The sequence below is a fragment of the Mesoplodon densirostris genome, chromosome 9 (genome assembly GCF_025265405.1).
Source record: "Mesoplodon densirostris isolate mMesDen1 chromosome 9, mMesDen1 primary haplotype, whole genome shotgun sequence".
Classification (NCBI taxonomy): domain Eukaryota; kingdom Metazoa; phylum Chordata; class Mammalia; order Artiodactyla; family Ziphiidae; genus Mesoplodon; species Mesoplodon densirostris.
In genome coordinates this window covers 107,185,734-107,209,913 of record NC_082669.1, presented here as the reverse complement: position 1 = coordinate 107,209,913, position 24,180 = coordinate 107,185,734, and the positions used below count along the sequence as shown (strand labels likewise).

The window sequence follows — 24,180 nt, the reverse complement described above, 5'->3', positions numbered from 1 at the left end:
CAATAATAACCCAAATGTCTACACGGTTCCAGCCTTCCAGGTCCTGAGTGGGAAAAAAATAAATGAGGGCAAGCACTGCAGAGATTGTCCAGGAAGTCTTTGCCGCCTTCCAGTGGCGGCCAGCCCTGCCCTCCCTCTCCCTCAGACCCCAGTCACTTCCCAATCCAAACCCCCCCGGTGTCTCCCTAGTCCGTCACCTCTGCCACGTTCATTCCAGGCCTTTCTCTTTCTGAGCTGCTGTCCGTCTTGTTTCACACACCAGTTTTCCAGCATCCACCCAGCTAGAAAGGCAGGATGTCCTGTGATGTCGGACTGAGGGCAAAGGGCACCCCTGCAGTGGGCCAGGTCAATCCCCTGCCTGAGACCTACACCCAGCAGATCCCAGACCCCTGGCCACACCTGCCCCCTCCGCCCTGCCCTCCTGTAGCCTCCCCAGAGACCTGTCAGACTTAAAAGAACCGGCACCCAGGTAGACTGAGGGACACCCAAGGAGCAGACAGATTGTGGAGGTGTCTGAGATGAATGAGAGGAACGCTCACTTCCCAGGTCAGCTGAGTCTCGCCTTAGATCAATAGGAGGATGGCAGCGCTTTTAAAGGCAGAGAAAGGGTTTTATATTCATACCTGGAGCAAGGTATTCAAGGAAAGGACAGGCCCCAGCTCAGCGATGAAATCATCTACACAATTGACAAGGCCTCCTCCCAGTCAGAGGGAGATGGCTGGACTGGGGAGGAGGGGGGATATCAGGGAGCCTCCTGAAGGCAAGAGAGAGGCGAATGGAGCTTCTTCCCATGCGGAGAAGGAGGAAGCTACGGCCGCTGTGCCTGAAATGGATACTGACTGCAAGCGCCAGGGGGTGCCCGTCCCCTCCATCTGGGCTTGGACTGTACTGACCCTAAAAGCGCCAGTGCCTGTCCTTGGCAGATGGCTTCCCTTCCTGAGTCCACCGATGGAAGCAGCCAGTCGGCCTGCAGCTCTTGTTGGAGGGAATATCACAAGGTATCAACTGGAGCGCCGATGGCCACCCTGGCCCAGCATTTGGACCCACCTTCCTTTTCACCTCCTGCATTATAATTCCCTTATGAAACTGCCCTAACCTTCCAGCAAGGAAAACTGCATAAACCACTCAGCCTAGTGTGCTCTTTGCAGGGAGACTAAAGGGTCGAGGGGGCGGTAGTTGACTTAGTTTCCGGCTGAAAGGCACGTGAGTGTTGAGGGCTGCAAGTGGGGACCCCAGACATGGCCACACCAGGGGTGGCTCTCACAAAACCAGAGGTGATGACAAAGACACAGAGGCCAGGGAAGCGAGAGGATGGCTCACGATCCAGCAGATTTGCTGTTCCCCCTGCCTCAGCTCCAGAGGCTGGAATACTGCCTTCTGCAAGGGAGGAGAGGGGGCCAGCAAACGTCTTTTGTAATGGCAAACTCTACTTTATAAAGGACAACTTGCCTCCTAGGAGCTAGTCATGCAGTGAAGACTGGCGCCTGGTGTCCCAACTCGGCAGTGTAGAACATGCCAAGCACCATCTAGAACTATCTAGATACTATCTAGACATAGAATATCTAGAACTATCTAGAAAAGGGGTTGGGAGAATTAGACACTCACAGGGCACATGTAGAGGCAGCGCTGGAAGAGCCACAGTGATGGATGAGAGTTTCCACAGAAGTTGAAGAGTCTATGAGGAAGGTAGACAGACCACAGGCCAAGACCTCAAAGGGGCGAGGACTCGTGACTGCGAGGCCAGTAGTGGGGTCCATAATGGGTGGGCGGACAGGTGAGCCAGAAGGTAGCTCTGGAATCACGGAAACACAAGGAGATGAAAGAGATTGAGGTCAAAAGGAGGACAATGCCCAGTCTCAGTAACAGCAAGGGCAGGAAGAAGTAAAAACTAGAAGAGGTATCAGAAAGGACTTTTCAGATCAAAGATCTTGAAAGGGAATATTTCCTTTTTTAAAAACTTGAGGTATAATTGACATAGAACATTATATCAGTTTCAGGTGTACCGGGTAATGATTTGATGTTTGTATACATTGTGAAGTCTAGTTAACATTTGTCATGATACATAGTTACAAATTTTTTTCTCCTGTGATGAGAACTTTTAAGATCTACTGTCTTAGTAACTTTCAAATATGCAATAGAGATTGATTAACTATAGTCACCATGCTTTACCTTACGTCCCCATGACATGTATTTATAACTGGAAATTTGTACCTTTTGACTCCCTTCACCCACTTCATCCACCCCCTCCCCCAACCCCCAGCCTCTGGCAACCACCACCCTGTTCTCTGTATTTATGAGCTTGTTTTGTTTCTGTGTTTAGATTCCACATATAAGTGCAATCATGGGATATTTGTCTTTCTCTGTCTGACTTATTTCACTCAGCATGATACCCTCAATGTCCATCCACGTTGTCGAAAACGGCAAGATTTCATTTTTTTTTTTTTTTTTTTTTTTTTGCTGTACGCGGGCCTTTCACTGTTGTGGCCTCTCCCGTTTCAGAGCACAGGCTCCGGACGCGCAGGCTCAGCGGCCATGGCTCACGGGTCCAGCCACTCCGCGGCATGTGGGATCTTCCCGGACCGGGGCACGAACCTGTGTCCCCTGCATCGGCAGGCGGACCCCCAACCACTGCGCCACCAGGGAAGCCCGATTTCATTCTTTTTTTGCAGCTAACATTCGGAAATGGTTCTGAGCAATGATCCGGTGCACATGTGGATTAGGTATAGATTTGGCCGTGAGCACAGAGCACCCGAAATAACAGAGGACTAAAGGAAAACGCAAGCAGACCAACCAGAAGTTTCTTTCTCTCTCCTGTAAACACCCACACTCAGGTGGTCCAGGTTTGGCATGGTGCTCCATAGGGTTAAGGACCCAATTCCTTCTTTCCAGCCTACACAGCTTTCATTCCAGACGTCTCTTCGTGGTCCAACATGACACCTCCCACTTCAGCATCACCTCTATCTCCTAGCCGGTGGAAAGGGGAAGAGGAAAGACAAGCGTCTCTCTTTCAGAGCACCCATCACTTTTGTCTACATCTCATTGACCAAACCTATGCCCTTTGCCTCCCTTAACTCCAAGGAGGCTGGGAAATGTAATTTTTCTTCTGTGAAGCCATGTGCCCAGCTAACAACCAAGAAGGAGGAGGGAACAGACACTGGGAGAAACATTCAAACTATGTTTCACCGTGCCTCTTGATAGCTGCAGGGGCGTGGAATTTGTCAACATTATACGAGCCAAGAAGATGGAGATCTGGAAGCATCATTAATGCGATTTTGACACTACTGAGGATGAAAGCAGAGGGGAAGCAGGGAAAATATGTTGGTTACCTGCTTCTGAAATCTTCCACGAAGTCTGCGGGGTTCCCATTCTGGGTGCACACGTCAGTGAGGATAAGAAGTTTCGAGCGGTATTGAGCGGGCTTCCCTGGTGGCGCAGTGGTTGAGAGTCCGCCTGCCGATGCAGGGGACACGGGTTCGTGCCCTGGTCCAGGAAGACACCCCATGCTGCGGAGCGGCTGGGCCCGTGAGCCATGGCCGCTGAGCCTGTGCGTCCAGAGCCTGTGCTCCGCAACGGGAGAGGCCACAACAGTGAGAGGCCCGTGTACCGCAAAAAAAAAAAAAAAAAAAAAAAGTATCGAGGGATAGTCGAGGAGCTGGGACCCAGAGGGGGCAACGTGGGGTGGAAGGGATGGGGAGGGGGAGAATTCTGGCAGCCTACCCGAGTGGGAGGTTGAAGGGAGAGGGACCTCTTCGGGGGGACGCTGGGCACCAGATGTAAAAGGGGGAGTTCAGGGAAAGGTTAAGGAGGAAGGAACTGCCCACTTTGAACAGGGCTCCACAGACTGGCTATGGGACTGGTAGGACTGGGTTGTACTGGAAGGAGCAGAGAGGGGGCAAGATGGATGCTGCCCTCAGCGAGATGATCCTCAACCTCAGGAGGTGTCCAGGGAGGTCAGGGACAGGAAAGGGACCAGCCACCGGGTCCTAAGCCAAAGGTCCAAGTGTTTATGAACCTGGAATAGCAAACGCCACCTCCCCGAGGAAGAAAGCCCAAGTTTAAAAATTCAAGTCTCTTGTTAACAAAATGAATGAGCTTTAATGAAAGGGAAACTGAAGCATAGCCCTGAAACTAAAAGGAGTTTTGTTTTTACAGGCACTTATGTCGTGCTGATAAGAGAATTCAGAGGAGACAGAATATTTACAACATGGGGAGTTAGACAAAGAGCTATATGCCAGCTTATCAAGTTAGAAAAAGTCTCAAGGAAGACTGGACTTGACCGTGTTCTGTCTTAAACTGCTCTTTGTCTGTATTGTGTTTTCCTGCCGTTCAGTGGAAAGAGATTAAGATTTTCTTGCTGTCAAATAGTTTTATTACAGAGAAGCTGTTTTTAGCCCATCTGAAGTATAGACTTCTGTGATTATATAAACCTGGAACATCATGAAATATATTTTAGGTAGTTGTGAGAAAGGTCATAGAAGATGGTTGGTGCCGGGGATAATAAAATTCACGAACTGTACTTCTGAACTACATGCTAGAGCTCTGAACCCACAATGAATTCTTAGATCATCTACCAAAATGCTCAGCTGTTTGTTCTCCAAACCATAGCAAGCCATGGCGTTCTTTAGTTTTGAGATAGCTGATATAATTCACTGGTCCCTTCTGCAGAAGTTTACTTTTAAAGCTTGAATGAGACGTAAAATTGTCTTTAATAATTACACAACCTAAACTTACACTTTCACATGTGGATATTTCATTCTCCACAAACTCTCTCAGCCCCATGAGGGCTCATTCCCTGAGAGGCACAGATCCTGGTGGTTTGGCTTGCAAATAGAAGACCAATTCCATCCTGTCCCATGGAGAATGACTGGACTGAGAAAGGGAAAAATTAAGCAAACTATGAAATGCTGAAACAGCAAATTTTCCTGGAAGATGCCATGAAGGTCAAGTTATAGATCATGTCCACATAAGGATGCGGAAGAGGGGAGCCAGAATATAAGACGCTGGGCAGACAGAGCTGGCATGAGGTAACCTGGATCTGAGAAGGCTTCTGGAAGCTCTACTAAAGCTGGTTTCAACTTAGCTGCAGACTAGGAGCGCTGGAGGTTGTTTACGATACCTGGGCTCCACCTCAAATACACTGATTTAATTGGTCTGGGGTGAGGCCTGGGAAATGGCATGTTTATAAACTTTTCACGTGCTTCTAATTTATATTTAGAGTTAAGAACTGCCAACTACCATAGTAAAGCTTCACCATTTGCTGCTTCTAGAAAAAAAGGTCTTTATGTTGATGTCTAATGGGGAAGAAGAAGTTGAAATGCAGCACCAAAGGTAAAAGTTAAGAATAAGTAGGGGGCTTCCCTGGTGGTACAGTGGTTGAGAGTCCGCCTGCTGATGCAGGGGACACGGGTTCGTGCCCCGGTCCGGGAAGATCCCACATGCCATGGAGCGGCTGGTCCCATGAGCCATGGCCGCTGAACCTGTGCATCCGGAGCCTGTGCCCTGCAATGGGAGAGGCCACAACAGTGAGAGGCCCACGTACCGCAAAAAAAAAAAAAAAAAAAAGGGTAAGTAGGGGGCACCCAGATTTGAACTGGGGACCTCTTGATCTGCAGTCAAATGCTCTACCCCTGAGCTACACCCCCTTCTGCTATGATGAGCCTTAATTAATACTTTTCATCTGTCAAGCCACACCCAAACTCCCTGTAAACCTGAGTTGCCACTTCAGGATGGCCCTCTCTTGGGAACTGCCACGCCTACTGCAGTGAAAACTCAACCACCTGCCACAGAAAAAGCAACAGGCTCTCTCTTCAAAAACCCAACAGCTTGTGTCCCCCCTCCCACCCACTCCCGCCCCAGCCCACAGCCCCAGTGTGTGGGCAGCAGCCTGGAGAAGCATTGACATTGGCTATAGAATGGCCTTCAGAGTCGGATGCCTGTGCCCATCATGGTGGGCACCTAAAAAACAGAAACTCAAGGCGATTGAGGTGTCTGTCCAAACCCACCTAATGAAGGCATGACCCTCATAGGCTAACATTCGGTTCAGAGTGCTTTCTACTAAACTATAGTCTAGGACACAAATGACCCTCCCAACCGCCACATCTTCAGTTAATATAGATGGAGAATCATGGAGAATGACCCACTCCTAGAAACAGTCAGAATTAGGTGGCTGAGTAGACTTAGGAGTCCCCCAGATCATTAATGGACCTAAGCTAACATAATTCAAGGACCAAAACATGCTGATGGAGAAGAACCACATTCTACCCAGAGGCTCTCTGATCTGTGGACAAAGCCCTATCCCACCTGGACGATGAGCTTACTTTGATTGGCACCTTCCATCTCCACAGCCATGCCAAGGCCCTGCTTCTGCTGTTGTCACGGGAGCTGGTAAGCTTTCTCTCCTGCAAACTCTCTCTGCCGCCTACTGGAATCTCTCTCTCTTACCCCCCAGCTTCCCCCTTGGGGCCTTAGTCGCCCAGCAACCACTTCCCCTCCTCTCCTGGCCAAGAAGCTGGGGAAACACTGATTTCTACACTGATTCCTACCAAGATGCTAAAGTCCTCTGGATTTCTCTTGTCAACAGTATACAGCCGAGAAGCCTCCACATATATCAGCTATTATACATCAAACCTTGGGGACCAGGATCTCATTATCTCCATTTCACAGATGAGGAGACTGAGGCCCAGAGAAGCTAAACTTCTTGCCCAAGATCCCCTGTATATATATATATGCATATATATAATATTATATATAATATAATAACAATAATATATTATTATTATTAATATATATTATTCTATATGTATTAGAAACTCTACATTGAATTTTACTGATATTCAGGAAAGAGAAGTCACAATACCCCATGACCCCTTAGTCTCAGGCAGAGGAGCCAGAGTGTGTGACTTAAAGGAAATTCCAAAAACTCTCTGAGCCTCAGTTTCTTATCTGTAAATTGGGGGAAATATCAACTGGTATGAGTATTAAATAAGATAATATCCTTAGGACAGTCTCTGATGTGTAGTAAGCACTAGAATATGACTAGCCATTATTACTACAGTTCTGGATAATTCTCACCTTCCCAATCCGGTCAGATCCCTGGCTTTCACTGCTTTACTGAGCTCTGGCATGAGATCCTTTCTTGTTTGAACGCCAGATGTATCCTTACTTGGAATCTGATTGAAATCACCAGAGAAGTATTAATGCAACCATCTCTCTTGATACTGGAATAGCTAGTGTACTCTTGGGCTCTGTTGCAGGAAGCTAGTTCTTTCCACTCTCTCTTTTTAAAAATGGATTTAAAAATATATATCTACTTATCTATCTATCTATCTATTTATTTATTTATTTGACTGCGCCGGGTCTTTAGTTGCTGTGTGTGGGATCTTCATTGCTGTGTGCAGGATCTTCGTTGTGGCATGTGGGATCTTTAGTTGCAGCATGTGAACTCTTAGTTGCAGCATGTGGGATCTAGTTCCCTGACCAGGGATTGAACCCAGGCCCCCTGCACTGGGAGCATGGAGTCTTAGCCACTGGACCATCAGGGAAGTCCCCAAAATGGATTTTTTTCATTAAAAATTTTTTTAACCTTTTGACCCCTTTCACCCATTTCTCCCACCCCTCACCCCCACCCCACCTTTGGCAACCGCCAATCCGTAGGTTTATCCATATGTCTATATCCTTATGTTTTTTATTTACCTCCTGTGAATAACACATAGTTGTTTCTTTAATTCAGTGGCATTCTTTGTCTTTTTACTGTGGTATTTCATACATTTATATTTAATGTTAATACTGATAATATTTTGGTTTAAATTTTCTATCTCTTTTGTCCTGCAAGTCCTAGTTTCTTTTTCTCTCCTTTGTCTTCTTTTGTAGACTATAGGAAAAGACCCTCAGAGGTTAGAGATGAGATCCCTGAACCCTGGAATGCAACTGGTGAAAAATCCACGAGTGTCCATTGAGCTAATGGACCCCTCTGCCGAGGGGATCACCCAAAAGATGGTTAGTGTGTGGCTGACAGAAACTGGGACTGGGATGTACATGAGGGAACCAGTAACCTTGTCTGCTGTTGACAGTAACCTAAACTCCTTAGGGTGGAATTTGCATAGAATAAAAAATAGAGAGCTAGAGAATAAAATCATTGGCACTTGCCCTGTGCTGACCTGGGTGGGGACAGACGTATCCGGGTAAAGCGATGTTCTCAGTGCCCACGAAAGTTGGCCCTCAGAGAGGTGCAGAATCAGCTCACCCCTCTCCACCGCAGACCTTCCAATGCCTTTGTTTGGATTGCAGGCTCACCAATGACTTGCTTTCTTCCCCCCGCGTCTGTGCTCTCGTTCCAGCACAAGAGGTTACCTCTGCTTAACAGACAGAATAGATTCAGCTAAACCTCAGCTCCTTGATTTCCCTTCGTATCTCAGAGTCATCTCCCCTCAGCTGTCGTTAGTCCTTTCCCTTCCATTTCAGAGAAAAACATTCCCCTCCCCTCCCCCTTCCAAAGTAAATGGCTCCACCTGTACTCTTGTCCTCAGGACTGAATTGATTCAATTTTCTCCGTCCTGTTCCCTCCACAGCCAAAAGTGTGCTCAAGTCTCTAGCCTAAGTTAAATTAGGTTTCCCACCTTCCCCTGTAGCTACTGCTGTATTTCTCTCTGGATAACAGTAATTTTCATTTTCCACCTCTGCCTCCACACACTATTCTTCATCCTGCATATCTTATATAAATCACCATGTCCCACATATTATATCCTGAAAATTTCTCTGGAATTCCTTTTCTCCTCTGTATTTGTTTCCTTACTCTGTATGCGTCACTGGGCAAGTTCTTTAACTCTGTAAGCTTCCATTTCTTTGTCTTCAACAGGGATAAGTTTCTCATGACATATAAATATGGCAACTTCAGATAAATTGTCCAGCATGGTACTAACACATAGTAGGTGCTCAAAAAATAATATCAGTTAAGGAACTGTCTTTTGGCAAACTCCCAGCCGCTCTCTGCTATGTCTCCTAAGTGACCTGAAATAAAGGAAATGAACGCGCTTCTTTGCAGCCACAGCCCTCCCTATTGCCCACAGAACAATGTCCGAACTCTGAAACACATTTTACACACAGATTTTCTTCGGTCTAATCATCCACCTCCAACAGGAGGTCACAGTCACACTCTCTCCCCCATCCCCCCTGCAAAGTCACAGTACACACGCACTTACAGCCTACCCCAGATGCACACTCACACCAACGTGCATGGTCACACCCACAGCCACACACACATACACACAGACATGCACACATATACCTTTCCCACCCAGAAAACACTGCCAAAACATTGCATCTTTGTTTCTTTACACTGTCTGTCTGGCATGCCCTCTCCCCTCACTGCCTGGACATGCACCTTCCAGACCCAGCTGACCCCCCCATCTCTGCAAAGCTGTCACGAAGTCAGCCCTCAGAGCAGCCCAGCTGAGCTCTAAGCTCCTTTCTATCACATATTTTCATGTTGCAAATCACTCTTCCCTGCAAGAAAGAGTGAAGGATGAACCATCACGTCTAGATTTCACTCATCCCTGGGTCCTCTCAAGGCCTGGCCTCTTGCTCGGCAGAGTAAGCATTTGAGGAGCTTAACTGAGGGACTGATCGCTCTCTGGGTTTTGTTCTCGGCCACAGAGAGAGAGATGGGGGAGAGGAGGCTTCAGGGCTGCAGACAGAGGGCTCCCCGTGGACCCGCTTCCCAGGGGACAAGGGGAAGAGACCCCTGCCTGCTGCCTGCGGGCCAACCCCACTGATTCAGGACCGCAAAGCCGGGGGTGTGGCTCCAGCACTACAGAGGTACCAGCTGTTCATTCATCTGCTGGGTGACAGGACGCATAGTAGCTTAGACCTAGCCCGAAGACTAAGAAACTCTGGTTGACATCTCCATGCCCACTACTTACGCAAAATTTTATTCATTTAACTGTTGTTGATTATTGGCATTTTAAAAAATTTTTATTTTATATTGGACTATAGTTGATTTACAATGTTGTGTTAGTTTCAGGTGTAAGGCAAAGTGATTCAGTTATATGTACCATTGAGTAGTTTCTAAAACCCACTAGGAGTGCACTGGACTAATGCCTTCCGGCCCTTTACTGATTATAATGGGGTCAAGGGGATGAGCCCGATAGCATCCAGAGACATCACATGGCCTCCTACTATGCCACCCTAAGAGGGAGGTTCTAGGGTTGTTCCTACAAACCCCAAAGAATGGGGATCTCCTAAATCTTCAATGGGGGCCCATGTAACATGCATGTAGCTAAGTTTAGCTACCAAAATTGCACATAAACTAGGGGCACCTGGATTTGAACCAGGGACCTCTATTTTTATTGAAGTATAGTTAATTTACAATGTTGTGTTACTTTCAAGTGTACAGCATGATTCAGTTTTATATATATATGTGTATATATACATACACACACATATATTCTTTTTCAGATTCTTTTCCATTATAGGTTATTACAAGGTATTGAGTATAGTTTTCTGTGCTATGCAATAGGTCCTTGTTGTTTACGTATTTTATATTATTTTATTTTTTAATAAATTTATTTATTTATTTTTGGCTGCGTTGGGTCTTCGTTGCTGCATGGGGGCTTTCTCTAGTTGCTGCGAGCAGGGGTTAGTCTTTGTTGCAGTGCGTGGGCTTCTCACTGCGGTGGCTTCTCTTGTTGCGGGGCTGTAGGCGCACAGGCTTCAGTAGCTGTGGCTCGCAGGCTCTAGAGCGCAGGCTCAGTAGTTGTGGCACACGGGCTTAGTTGCTCCGCAGCATGTGGGATCTTCCCGGACCAGGGCTCAAACCTGTGTCCCCTGCATTGGCAGGCAGATTCTTATCCACTGTGCCACCAGGGAAGCCCCTATGTATTTTATATACAGTAGTGTGTATATTTTAATCCCAAACTCCTAATTTATCCCTTCCCCCCCTTTCCCCTTTGGTAATTGTTAGTTTGTTTTCTATGTCTGTGAGTCTGTTTCTGTTTTGTAAATAAGTTCATTTGTATCATTTTTTTAAGATTCAACATATAAGTGATATCATGTGATATTTGTCTTTCTCTGACTGGCTTACTTCACTTAGTATGATAAACTCTGGGTCCACTCATGTTGCTGCAAATGGCAATATTTCATTCTTTTTATGGCTGAGTAATATTCCATGGTGTGCGTGTGTGTATATATATATATATATATATATATATATATATATATATATATATATATATGTATATATATCACATCTTCTTTATCCATTCATCTGTTGATGGACATTTAGGTTGTTACCATGTCTTGGCTATTGTAAATAGTGCTGCTATGAACATAGGGGTGCATGTATCTTTTTGAATTAGAGATTTCTCTAGATATATGCTCAGGAGTGGGATTGCTGGGTCATATGGCAGATCTATCTTTAGTTTTTTGAGGACCCTCCATACTGTTCTCGATAGTGGCTGCACCAATTTACATTCCCACCAACAGTGTAGGAGGGTTCCTTTTTCTCCACACCCTCTCCAGCATTTATTATTTGTAGACTTTTTAATGATGGCCATTTTGATTGGTGTGAGGTAATACCTCATTGTAGTTTTGATTTGCATTTCTCTAATACTTAAAGATATTGAGCATCTTTTCCTGTGCCTTTTGGCCATCTGTATGTCTTCTCTGGAGAAATGTCTATTTAGGTCTTCTGCCCATTTTTTGATTGGGTTTTTTGTTTGTTTTTTATATTAAGCTGTATGAGCTGTTTGTATATTTTGGAAATTAATTCCTTGTCAGTAGCATCGTTTGCAAATATTTTCTCTCAGATCATAGGTTGTCTTTTTGTTTTGTTTATGGCTTCCTTTGCTGTGCGAAAGCTTTAAGGTTTAATTAGGTCCCATCTGTTTATTTTTGTTTTTATTTCCATTACTCTAGGAGACGGATCCAAAAAAATATTGCTGTGCTTTATGTCAAAGAGTGTTCTGCCTATGTTTTCCTCTAGGAGTTTTATAGTATCCAGCCTTACATTTAGGTCTTTAATCCATTTTCAGTTTATTTTTGTATGTGGCGTTAGAGAATGTTCTAATTTCATCCTTTTACATGTAGCTGTCCAGTTTTCCCAGCACCGCTTATTGAAAAGACTGTCTTTTCTCCATTGTCTATTCTTGCCTCCATTATCGCAGATTGACAAGTGCGTGGGTTTATTTCTGGGCTTTCTATCCTCTTCCATTGATCCATATATCTGTTTTTGTGCCAGTACCAGAACCAGGGACCTGTTCATGTGCAGTCAGATGCTCTACCCCAGAGCTATACCCCCAGGAACACGAGTATAGTCTAATTAACATCTTCCATTTGTGTGGTAACACTCAACTCTGCAAAATTAAATTATGGATCTCCTCCAGGCCTGACTTTTTGGAAGCTGCCAGACCAGGCTTCTAGTAAGACATCTTCCCTCAGGCCTGCAGCTTTCCAGTCCTCAGTCCCTGGGTGGGGTCATCAATAAGGAGAAAAAGAGAGAAGCTGCCTGATGAACCCCCAACCCATTTCCCATTGCCTTGATTTAGCCCAAGAGCTAGACAAAGGTCTCCAAAAATACCCACCTACCTTACCTGGGCTCCCAGCCATTTGTTTCCATAGGTCTGACAACCCTCCCCACTCCACTGTGCCAACCTGTTTTAGTGGGAAGGAGGGGTGAGGGTGATAATTTAGGGTTACCATTTTTTTTAATTTTATTTATTTTTTGGCTGCGTTGGGTCTTCATTGCTGCACGTGGGCTTTTCTCTACTTGCAGTGAGCAGGGGCTATTCTTCATTGTGGTGCGCGGGCTTCTCATTGTGGTGGCTTCTCTTGTTGCAGAGCACGGGCTCTAGGCACGCGGGCTTCAGTAGTTGTGGCATGCGAGCTCAGTAGTTGTGGCTCGTGGGCTCTAGAGCGCAGGCTCAGTAGTTGTGACGCACGGGCTTAGTTGCTCCGGGGCATGTGTAATCTTCCCGGAGCAGAGCTCGAACCCATGTCCCCTGCATTGGCAGGCAGATTCTTAACCACTGCGCCACCAGGGAAGTCCCTAGGGTTACCATTTATTGCCTGTTTCTGGGAAGTCATCTGTATCTACAGCTCTCTGGTCTGCCCTAAAAAAGCCCAGCAGTCTGCATCAGGGGCCTTGCCTCCTCTTTGAGGATCCAATAGAGTTGGAGAAATGAGAAACATACAGAAGAAAAAAGTCCTGATGTCATGAGGAGGATAGATACCTAGAGTATTAGTGCAGGAAGACATGGGAAGAGGCTCCACCCAGATTGCTGTTGTACAAGGGCTGACCTGTAGCTTCCAGTTTCAGGTAGGATCCTAACTGATGGATGAAGGAAAATGGAATGAGTGACAGCTTCCATGAATAGAAAATCCAATATGGCAGGGGGCACCTAGATTTGAGCCAGGGACCTCTGGATCTGCAGTCAGATGCTCTACCCCTGAGCTACACACCCCCTACTTATGATAGGGGTCTCATAAACACCTTTCACCTTCATGGTCACACCCAGAACTCCTGCAACATACTGGAAGTTTCTACTTATTTCTAGAGAGCTGGTAAGACCAGCAACTTATTCCTCCACAAACTCAGTCCAGAGAGGTCATCCCCCAGGCCCCAGAGTCCCACAATCCCACGCCTTCACATGCCTACATCTCCCCCTTTTCCTCAGTGTGTGATGACAGCAGCAGCCTGGAGGAGCGTTGACATTGACTACTGGAAGGGCCTTTAGAATTTATTTGTCTGTTTTTCTCTTGTTCTTCACTACAGAACAGTAAATTGAAGAGATCCTGCCCAAGCTCTTTGGAAACACATGCAGTACGTACACTGGAGGGTGTCTCTTCAGTCTTTGTATCTGTGTATTAAGCCCCAGGGTGCTGGTGGGGACAGCTGGGGAAGTTGGTGAGCTTCCAAGTCCCTAACCTGGATCTTTTTAATTTTCCTGAAGTTGGTGATAACCTCATGTCTCTTAGGCTAATATTTTATCTAAGTAAGCGGATTGCAGCTACGACTATATTATTATTGGCTATTATTATTCCCTTGCTTTGGAGGAGAAAACCTGCCAGGGATAATGAGGGATTGACTTCAGCTTTTTGCTTTGAACTATTGTTTTGTTTGTTTTTTTGTTTTTTTTTTTTTTTCTTTTTGCGGTATGCGGGCCTCTCACTGTTGTGGCCTCTCCCGTTGCGGAGCACAGGCTCCGGATGCGCAGGCCCAGCGGCCATGGCTCACGGGCCCAGCCGCTCCGCGGCATATGGGATCCTCCCAGACCGGGGCACGAACCCGTATCCCCTGCATCGGCAGGCGGACTCTTAACCACTGCGCCACCAGGGAGGCCCGAACTATTGTTTTTGAGTGTATGAAGAGGTTGAGTGGAGTGAGACGTCCCCTGACATTCAGAATAAGAATTTCAATTGGAATAAAACAGTGCAGTAAACTCATACACTGAAGTCTGTGGACTGCAGGAGTGAACTAGCTAGAAGCGCCCCCATATGGTCATGATGTGGGTTTATTGACCTGCAATAGGAGATCCCGCCAGAGACACCTGGTCCACCATCTAGATGCTGCCACAAAGAATAAACTGAGCACCAGTGAGGACAGACGGAAACCACTGCCTTTGCCAGCCTTCCTCCAGTATTCCACGGTCAGCACTGAAAGCCTCTCTAAAGCAGGTCACCTGGTTCACCTTCCTGAGAAAACATGCTGCAGCTCCCTCATCCCCATGGGCTCTGTGAGTCTCTGCTGCTCAGACCGGAAGCAGACGTCCACGGTGCACTTCCAGGGTTCCTGTTCAAGGCTGGTGATTGAGGTCCTTACGTGAATGCATGGGGGCAGGGAAGTAGCCCCTAGACGTGGTGCATGGCCTCATGATTGAAAGTGGCTTGCAGCCCCTAGTATGTAGCAGCCAGTCGCCGGCAGTCAGCGTGCTCCACAAACGGCCCCCTCGCTGCCTTTTCTTTAGTTCCTTTGCTCTGTGCTGACCCTCCTGAAGCAGCTCAGGACAGAGAGACTGGAGCCCTGGGGGCCTCCTGCAAGCACTGCCCTGTGCTCGTGATGAGGGGAGCATACAAGAGACATCAAAGCTCCCATTCCCCCCAAGGCAGTGCCTGTGCATGGTGAGGTGGGACGTGCCCACAGGAAAGGTGACATCTGCAAGGCTCTAAAGATAAGTGTTTATGGGGATCAGGGTTGGGTCAGCCCTAGAGAAGTTCACCTGGGGCCGCAAGAAGCTAGAGAGGCTTTCTGGCAAAGATCTAAACTGTCCAACCTCTCTTCTGTCCTACGAAGACTCAATCCACAGGGCCCAGAGGTAAAAAGGCATTTCTTCAATCACAGAAATCTGAAAGGGTGTTGTTGGAAGGTGGAGATATTGAATAATATCCTCCCAACCAAGAAGGAACTTTAAGACTGAAAAATGAAGCAGGCAACTCCATAAAGTACAAATACAAAGTTTATTGTGGATAACTTACATAGGGTAGGATCTGGCGGACGGCAATCCTGAAGCATTGGCAGCTGCACTCTGCACTGACCACAGGGGTACAGGGGGATTTAAAGGGGCCAAAGCTAAAATCTGACTACTAAGGCAGAAGCATGTCCACACTGACGGGAACCAGGGTTTGTTCCTCCCCCTGGGGATCTCATGACCATTAACCACCTGGGTTAACAAAAGGCACCCTTCCAGGGTTCATCTCAGATGAAGGCAAGGGTAAAAGTTGATAGGGAACTTACCTGTCTTGGGTGCATTCCTGGTCGAGTAGGCTGAAGTTCAGTCATGCCGAAGGGGAGCAGGTAGGACTGCCGGCCTGAGATGAAGCTGACAAAATGGGGTCAGTGTGGTCCAACCACACAGGCTTGCTATAACTGTCTAATAAGCACCTGTGTAGCCTCATCAGCACTTCTGTTTATTTTCCATCCGCCCATGAGGACAGCTCCACTGCAAACTAAACCCATTCCCTCTCACCTTCTCCTTCCCCCAAGCCTGAACCCCCTCCCACCTGGCAGCCCTGCAGCTTCTCCTCCCCCCGATTCATGGCAAGTCATCTAAGGCCACTGATGTTCTCCTAGAAGGGCTTTTAGAATGATCCAGAACAGCAGATGCTTAATGTGGCACCGGGAAAATCGTCTAATGCTTCTGTGATATGAGTGGATGTAAAGAAGGAAGGGTGCTGTTGAAAAGCAAAACTTTGCAAGCCTAACAAAACCTGAATCTCTGGAGAGGGGGCCCAGGCAAAGTGTATGTTTACACTCCCACAATCCCAGGTAGTTCTAGTGCTCGGGTGAGCGTTGGGTCCACATGATCTTGGCTAGAACCACATTTCTGGTTCTAGGACCTTCCATTGCCCCCACCCAGGAGATGAGCTAGACAAGCTTCCTTCCTACCCGCCCCCTCACCTCCTTTACCAATTATTGCACCCCTCAATCTGCCAAGTAAGAAGAGCCCACCTGAAGGTGCCATTTGGTGTAGGTACTAAAACAAAGCTTATTTCAGGGGACTCCTTGTCGGAAGCCATCCTGGAGCCATTGCACCATGACAAAGTCATGAGCAGCGGAAGGTGAAACTGCAAGGCAGCGCCGTGCCAGGAAGGTGGACTACAGCTCCGTTGTTATGTTTTATGATAATAAATTTACATACAGGAGCAATTTTGGGGGGATGTTGCTCCACGTGAAAGAAAAATTCCTCTAGGACTCCCCCTCCTGAAACCACCACAGAATGGGAAGTACCCACTAAAGCCCTGGGGAAATGGGTAAAGAATTAAGAGCCTGGAACTAAGGGGATGTTTGTATGAAAAACACCCTCTAGTATGGAGTTATGGCCATGGGCCGGAGTTTCTGATGACATAGGAAATTTATGGTTCTATTAGAAAGGAAGATTAATTATAGAAAAGCAAATGACTAGAGCAGAATTCGTTGCCAGGATAGGGAGAAAACGCTGTCTCAGTTGAAGGAAACAACGAGAAAGAGCATGCAGGGTATATTGTAAATATTTTCATGGAGCCATTGTAAAAGGTTGCCTATGCAAGAAGAGAAATAGGAACAAGTAGCTCCAACTTTTACAATTAAAATAATCATATAACTGCTTGGCTTGGTTACTAAGAAATAACCTGTGATTAATGGGAACTTGGGGAAATATTTTAATAGGACATCTAGAAACTAGGGGATATATTTTTTTAAATCTTTATAGAACATTTTGAGGTTTGATTGTGCTAAGATTGTTTGGCCACGTACCTGGTAATGTAATCAACTACAATATATAAACCTGTGATTGTAAAGAATAAGGACATGAGAAAGAGAAACATGCAATGCTGATACTTTAAGAAGTGTAATAAAATTATTTCCTTTGCTGACACTATCCATCCCTCGGGTATCCCTGGACTCGCTGGAGCTGGACTCCAGCAACACCTGGATTCGAACCATGGACCTCTTGATCTGCAGTCAAATGCTCTACCACTGAGCTATACCCCCTGCTTGTTAGGAGTATCTAATAAATACCCTTTCACCTGGGTTGAAACGCCCCCACCCACTGTGCACTGAAATTTCTATTGATTCTTAGAAAGTTCTGGAGATAGGGAAATTTTGCCTTACAGAAAGCTAGCTTTTTAGCCCTCTTCTTCCCCATAGATCCCCCTCCCAATTTTGGCCCCCAGAAACCTCTGCTCACAATCTTGCAGTCTCATTTTTCTTGGTACCACTTGGAAGGCACCTGCTGGTTGCTAAGAGCTGGACCACCCCTGCTTCCTTCCTCCCTCAGCAAGCTCCATCTGCTTTCAACTTGCCTGCAGCACTCTCTTCTCCGTCCTCACCGCTATCCTGCAGGATGGACTGGGGGCTGCATTGCCCGACTCATCCTCTCTGCTCTTCTTTCCTCTCATCACAGCTACTTCTTGGCTTTTGGCAGGGTCTTGAGTGAATCCACACAAATTACTTGAATTTTTTGCCGAAGAGGCCACAACCCTCATCCTGGGGCCCAGGAAGCTGTCCCAGATGTCCTAAGGGGCCTCAGTCCAGAAGGTCAGCACAGCTGGAGCAGCAGGGACTTCCCTGAGAATCAGGACCAGGGATGCCTCTGCTGGATGAACCCCTGGCCTGAGGCATAGCACTGCACTCCTAAGGAGTGAACCTAGCCCCTGGCCAACACCACCCGGAGATCTAAAGGCCATGCAGACCTCAAAAGTGTAGAGTAAAGACAACTGCCCAAAGGTGGTGAAAGTGCCTGTTATATCTGTGTCCAGGAGACCAACACTGGGAATGTACAGGGGCTTGCAAAGGTAACCCTGGACAAGAGAAATATCCCCCCATCATCCATCAATTTAATTTAGTGACATTATTTGCACTGTTGCAAAGTAAAAAGGTAATCTCTATTTTTCTACAGTGGCTAACACAACATTGAGCATGAAAGTAGGTGTGCAATAAATATTTGTTGGATGGAAGTAAAGATAGCAAAATTAGCAAAGATATCTAAATATGGAGTAAATGCAAAATATCTCAGATACCACCAGCCAAGTGAACACTTCTGGTATTTTCACATATGTTTCTCCAAACTTGTGCAAATACATTCCCCTGCATTTGGGTTCGACTCCTTCTTGCCAGAGATGAGCCAGTTCACAGTTCATGACACTCGTTCACCAGCTATTCTCCCTCATCAGTCTTCTGGCTCCCTTAGAAATGTTCCTCTCTCTTACTGAAAAGTTTAAAAACATGGAAAGACTTAGAAGAATACCCATATAAAAATTTCTCTTGTTAAAAAAAGAGGACTCAGGAAATCCTTGGCAGCCCAGTGGTTAGGACTCAGAGCTTTCACTGCCCGGGCCCGGGTTCAATCCCCAGTCGGGGAACTAAGATCCTACAAGCAGTGTGGCAGGGCCAATAAATAAATTAATAAATAAATTAATTAATTAATTACATCTTTAGAAAAAAAAAATCCAGCAGGGCGTCTCTAAAACAAATAAACACACCTCCACCAATCACCAGTGGTCAACATCATAAGACTTCTCTTGAGAACTGGAAACAAGGCAAGGATGTCTGTTAGCATTGTTTCCATTTAACATTGTACCTAAAACCAGAGGCAATGTATTAAGATTTAAAAAAGTGGAACAGGAGGAACAAAACACCCGTTGTTCATAGGTAGTATGATTATCTCGATAGAAAACACAAAATAATCTACAAATTATTTGAACTATCAAGTTTAATACATTGCAAGATAAAGTTATTAAAAATCAATTCCTATACACAATAACGAAGAGTTAGAAATAAAATCTTTTAAAGTATATCACTAAAAATAGTATCAAAAATGCAGGATCCCTAGGAATAAATATAAGCTGTACAGAACCTTTATTTAAAATATTTTAAAGCTTCACTGAAAGACATTGAAGGGGACCTAAATGAAGAGATATGCTCTGTTTTGGGGTAGGACAAAATAACAGTTTTGTAAAGATGTTAATGCTTCCCAAATTAGCCTATAGGTTTAATATAATTGCAGTCAAAATCCCGGTTATGATTTTTTTTTTTTTTTTTTTTTTTTGCGGTATGCGGGCCTCTCACTGCCGTGGCCTCCCCCGTTGCGGAGCACAGGCTCCGGACGCGCAGGCTCCGAACGCGCAGGCTCAGCGGCCATGGCTCACGGGCCCAGCCGCTCCGCAGCATATGGGATCCTCCCAGACCGGGGCACGAACCCGTATCCCCTGCATCGGCAGGCGGACTCTCAACCACTTGCGCCACCAGGGAGGCCCCTCGGTTATGATTTTTATAGTCTTTGACACACTGATGTTAAAAGTTATGTGGGAAAAGAAAGAGCTGGGAAAGCTAGTGTTTTCCTGAAGAATGAGAGCTGGACAAGGAAATTAGTCCTAACAGATAGGAAGAGTTATTACAGTTTAAAGCTGTAAGACAGTGTAGTGTTGGCACAAGGATAGACAAATAACCATAAAGCAGAATAGAGATCCCAGAAATGGACCTATGTATAGAGAGAAACTGATATATGAGAGAGGTGGCATCGTAGTGCAGAGGGGAAGGGGGTGGACTTTCTGATAAATGGTGCTAAGACAATTGGATATCCATACACAAAATAAATTCCAGGAGGATTCAAGACTTAAATATAACAGACAAACCTTCAAACTTTTAAAAGAAAATATAAGAGAAAACCTTTATGACTTTGGAGTAGGAGAAGGATTTCTTATCATGACACACATAAATACCATAAAGAAAAGGATTGATATATTCTAGTTCATTGAAATTAAGAACTTTTGTGTACTAAGTCTCCAGACAGAAAATGAAAAGAAGAGTCATAGATCAGAAAGAGAGATTTGTCAATCATGTGTCAGTCAAGATATTGTCAGAAAATAGAAAGTACACTAGGCAGTTCAACAGAGAGAATTTAATACAGGGAATTGGTTAAATAGGTGCTGCGGCAATACAACAGCAAAGAGAGAACTGCAAGGTAGTGCAGAGATAATAACTCCAGGAAGCACCTCTCACTCCTTGTGCTGACAGATAAAGGAAAGAGGGTGCAGTTATCAGAACGCAGAAGCTGGAAGGAGGGGCTCTGAAGAGTTGGGACTCAGACTTGTGAGGATGCGGCGCTGCCCAGCTGGTGCTGGTACCTCAGGAGCTCCGAAGGCTGGTCTCCCAGAGACAGAGCACGGACAGTAAGGCTGGTCCTAGGAGTGCCAAACGACAGCTGGGAATGAAAACCAGTGCTGCCGGTGTGGAGGGACACGGCTAGGGCTGCACTGACCGGAGCCAGCAGAACAAAGCAAGTTCTGATCTGCTTTCCAGTAGTATAGATTACTTTGCATCTTCTAGTAGGTTATAAAAGTGGAATTATGCAATATGCACTCTTTTTGTCTTGCTTCTTTCATTCAATATAACTGTTTTCAGATTTGCCCATGTTGTTGCAGGTATCAATAGTTCACTCCTTTTTACTGCTCAGTAGTATTCTACGGTATGGATATATATATATTAAGTTTTGCTTACCCACTCACTGCTCACCCGTTAACGGTCATTTGTGTTATTTCCAGTCTTTGGCTATGACGAATCAAGCTGCTATGACATTCACATACAAATCTTTGGATACATGCTTTCACTTCTCTTGGGATATCTGCAAGTAGAACAGCTGGATCAAAGTGATTGTAACATTTTACATTCAACCAAGAGTGTATTCCCATCGGCAGTTGCTCCGTGTCTTTGTCAACACTTGGTAGGGTCAGTCTTTTTAGTTTTAGATCTTCAAAGGGGTGTGCAATTGTAGGAGGCGGTTTTAATCTCATTGTGTGTGGTTTTTTTTTGTGTGTGTGTGTGGTACGCGGGCCTCTCACCGCTGTGGCCTCTTCCGTTGCGGAGCACAGGCTCCGGACGCACAGGCTCAGTGGCCATGGCCCACAGCCCCAGCCGCTCCGCGGCATGTGGGATCTTCCCGGACTGGGGCACGAACCTGTGTCCCCTGCATCGGCAGGCGGACTCTCAACCACTGCGCCACCAGGGAAGCCCTCACTGTGGTTTTAATTTGCATTTCTCTGAGGACTAATGATATTGAACACCTTCACCTATGCTTGGGATAGCTGGAACTACTTCCCCAGAATCACTTCCTCGTAGAGGATAGAGTTAGAGTTGGCCAAAATGAGAATTCGCATGATATTTGGGAGGTGGAAGTGAAGCAGCAGACGCTGCTCTCTGAAAGTTGTTGCAGTTGGGTGTGTGACAGCCAGACACAGACACCAACAGATCCCAGCCTATCTGCAACCACCCCCATCATGTCCAGCTTCTCTTCCCAACTGCGTGTCCATCAACAGGAGCCCCAGTGCCACCACCAGATACTTGGCTGAGGACCTACAGAAGTAGTAACTAAGCAGAAGTGTTGATTTCCTATCAGCTTTTTCACCAGCCCCTTCACGGTTCCCCTCCAGGGGTGGGATATGCTTGGCTTCCCAGATCCCTCTTCACCTCCGACTTTTCCACCTTGCCTTGCTTTAGGGAGGCTCATAAGTGACTGTTCTTTGATCCTCCAACTCCCCCTTCTGGACTGTTACTTCTCCCAGCTCATGATATAATTGTGTAAGGTCTTATTTCCATAATAATTCCATTGTTCAGTAATACTTATAGTGATTCTTCTTCTCTGATGAATACTGACTGGCTCATCTCACTGGGCTTTTTTTTTTCACTTTTTCATGCATGTATGAAACTGCATGAATCATTCAGCCTTATGAATAATAAAAAATAATATACCTGTGTAATTTCACACCCAGATCAAGAAATAGAACATTATTCAGAAGTGGATGGAAATGAGATATAAGGGATGGAGTAGAAAATCGGTCTTCCCTGAGTGTACAATTTTATACAGCCTTGACTTTTGAATTTTTTTACATTTCCAAAAAATAACTCAAGTATAAGAGATGAAGCTGAAAATAAATATAAACAAAACCCAAAAACCTAATGTTATATCACATCAGTAACATGACCACAAAGAAGAAAACACCCTTAGTGGTATATATTCTAAGGGGAAAAATAGATACTGAACTTTACCTAGGAAGTTGTTTTTGTGTAACTTACAAAACCTATGGTTTTGTTTTTTTGTTTTTAATATTTATTTATTTATTTTGGCTGCCTCGGGTTTTAGTTACAGCACATGGGATCTTTGTTGCAGCATGCAGGATCTTTAGTTGCGGCATGTGGGCTCATAGTTGCGGCATGCGAACTCTTAGTTGTGGCACGCATGCAGGATCTAGTTCCCTGACCAGGGATGGAACCCGGTCCCCCTACATTGGGAGTGTGGAGCCTTATGCACTGGACCACCAGGGAAGTCCCCCACAAAACTTACGTTTTTGAGAAATTGAGTAAATATATTGATATTTGGGGGAGCCAGAGTTCTAATTGTGGGAGACAGGAGGTATAAATATGGAATGAAGATAGGCAAGGAAGAATTGTGGAGTTGGACTGGAATCATAAGTAGCTGTGTGAATACACAAGCACACAGCACACATACACACACATACACACAAGTACACACGTACATTTTCTAAATCTGCCCTCTGAAAAGGTGCTAGAAACAACATCTCAGTTGCAATGAGCACTCCTAATGCCTATATTGTGGTTATTAAATACCATTTAAAAGACCCAGAGGGACTTCCCTGGTGGCGCAGTGGTTAAGAATCCTCCTGCCAATGCAAGGGACACGGGTTTGAGCCCTGGTCCAGAAAGATCTCACATGCCGTGAAGCAACAAAGCCTGAGCGCCACAACTCCTGAGCCTGCGCTCTAGAGCACACGAGCCACAACTCCTGAGCCCACGTGCCACAACTACTGATGCCCGCGTACCTAGAGCCCGTGCTCCGCATTAAGAGAAGCCACCGCAGTGAGAAGCTTGCGCACTGCAATGAAGAGTAGCTCTCGCTTGCGGCAACTAGAGAAAGCCTGCGTGCAGCAACGAAGACCCAACGCAGCCACAAATAAATAAATAATTTAAGAAAAAAAAAATAACCAGAAACTTAGAGATTTGGCTGATTCCACAGCTGGGTAAGAAACCTAAAATGTGAACCATGGAACATTTTGTGCCAGAAAGTAGGAACGTGCTCAAAAACTGATGGGAACATGTCAACAGCACACAGGGCCAGCTTGAAGAGGTTCACCGCTAGCTAAATTTGGGACAATTTGAGCATCAGAACAAATGGAGGAATGTGTTATAGCTCATTAAATTAGAGAATCCATGAATCCATGTTAGTAGGTTTTTAAAAAAATTTTTTTTAGGTAGAGAAAGGAAAGCTCTACAAAATCTTTACCAACAAATCAACCAATAAATGTAAAAAGGATAGAAATATAAAAATCTTCATTTTATGACCATCATTGTAAAAACTGACTTAGATAAGCGTTTCAGAGAGCATCCCTTGTACCAGCTCTGTACCGACTTTTAAAAAACTGTAATTTTGTGAAGGTTTTTTTCTCAATATTCCCCAAATTATACAAGCTTCAGGCCCACAAAACAGGAGTCCACCCTTGGTAGAGGGGATGTTTTATTTGGGAAGGAGAGATCGCGTGGAAGAAGAGCTGGGGGGGGAGGTAAAGGACCTCGGGGCAGATTCCAGAACATTCTCCTGTAGTGAAAGGGTCGACTTTGCGTGCTCAGGAATTTCCTCCAAAAGGCAAAAGGGTGCAGGGGCTCCGATCGGGAAATCCCTATCCCCTACCCTCAACCCCACA

The 24,180-nt window shown here is 45.7% G+C and overlaps 2 non-coding genes across 2 annotated transcripts; both read right to left on the bottom strand.

The window, feature by feature from the left end:
- Window positions 1-5,570: 5,570 nt before the first annotated feature.
- TRNAC-GCA (transfer RNA cysteine (anticodon GCA)) lies at window positions 5,571-5,642 on the bottom strand. Its single transcript has one exon. It is a non-coding gene; the product is annotated as a tRNA-Cys (tRNA).
- An 11,744-nt stretch (window positions 5,643-17,386) lies between these two features.
- TRNAC-GCA (transfer RNA cysteine (anticodon GCA)) lies at window positions 17,387-17,458 on the bottom strand. The gene has a single exon. It is a non-coding gene; the product is annotated as a tRNA-Cys (tRNA).
- Window positions 17,459-24,180: the final 6,722 nt, after the last annotated feature.